This window comes from Halyomorpha halys, unplaced genomic scaffold, assembly GCF_000696795.3.
Source record: "Halyomorpha halys isolate HHAL.00 unplaced genomic scaffold, Hhal_1.1 Scaffold2442.1, whole genome shotgun sequence".
NCBI classification, from domain to species: Eukaryota; Metazoa; Arthropoda; class Insecta; order Hemiptera; family Pentatomidae; genus Halyomorpha; species Halyomorpha halys.
In genome coordinates, this window is record NW_027111072.1 from 17,566 (window position 1) to 18,205 (window position 640).

General features: G+C 28.6%; 1 protein-coding gene across 2 annotated transcripts in view; it reads right to left on the bottom strand.

Annotated features, from left to right (window-relative positions):
* The window catches only part of LOC106691516 (digestive cysteine proteinase 2), an 8,243-nt gene extending 8,115 nt beyond the window's left edge, over positions 1-128 (bottom strand). Inside the window, exon 1 of one of the 2 annotated variants that reach the window (XM_014437313.2) lies at positions 15-128. The gene's annotated coding sequence lies outside the window, so the exon portion shown is untranslated. The remainder of the gene's footprint in view (positions 1-14) is intronic. The other variant, XM_014437312.2, reaches the window with a different exon arrangement.
* Between the last annotated feature and the right edge of the window lie 512 nt (positions 129-640).

Below are 640 nucleotides of genomic sequence, written 5' to 3' on the forward strand. Positions count from 1 at the left end.
CAATAATGACTTACCTTCATGTAACTTCGATCACTAGATGAGAAGGCTCTTCTTAATCTCCCTCAATACTTTATATAAACAGCTGAACCACTCAAATTATAATGACTAAATTAATAACCTCAAAGTCTAGAGACTGATAAGATTTGTGAGCTTTAAGTTGTACTCAAAGATTAGAATAGAAAATGTTTCGTATTTGTAGGTAGATATTAAATGCATCCGGGAAATTTGAGCTAAGTACTTTTGATATGGTTACAGAGAAATTACATTAATATTAAATTCAAACAATTCTCCTCATATCTAATCTTTATATATTCCATTCAAATCCGAGTGATATCATTGGCATGTAAAAAACATTGTGATATAATTATTGATAACTCCCAGTTTTCTCATTTCAATCAACTTTTTCGATAAAATCAGAAATGCCACTGTATACTACACTTATTTTTAGAATTTTCTCCAAAAAGACTTTTATTAAACTGGACATGATCAAAATGTCCAATCAAGTGTTCTTTAATATGAGCAAGGTCTTATCCTCATCAAATTAGTCTGCCAGTGCTTAAATGGCCAACTTTTAAAAAATCTTCCTCTAAACTACTTTTAATTTTGTTTTATTTTCAATAATTTATCTTATCACATTTTT